We start from the raw sequence: 233 nt of genomic DNA on the forward strand, positions 1-233 counted from the left end.
ACTCGAGATGATTAATACTATACTATGCAGATAGTGCAAACATACTTACTTATTGTGTGGTTTAATACATAGTCGTAGTTGAGGGGGGCAGGGTGGGAGGGGTGGTGGTAGCTGGGAGACTTTCGGTTCCTGATTATTGGGGGGTTAAGTGCAGAATTCGGTATATTTAGATAGATAATATATATATCGTTTGGTTATAGATCGTAGTATTGTTTCTGACAGCACCAGCATCA

This window comes from Penaeus monodon, chromosome 25, assembly GCF_015228065.2.
Source record: "Penaeus monodon isolate SGIC_2016 chromosome 25, NSTDA_Pmon_1, whole genome shotgun sequence".
In the NCBI taxonomy this organism is placed as follows: Eukaryota; Metazoa; Arthropoda; class Malacostraca; order Decapoda; family Penaeidae; genus Penaeus; species Penaeus monodon.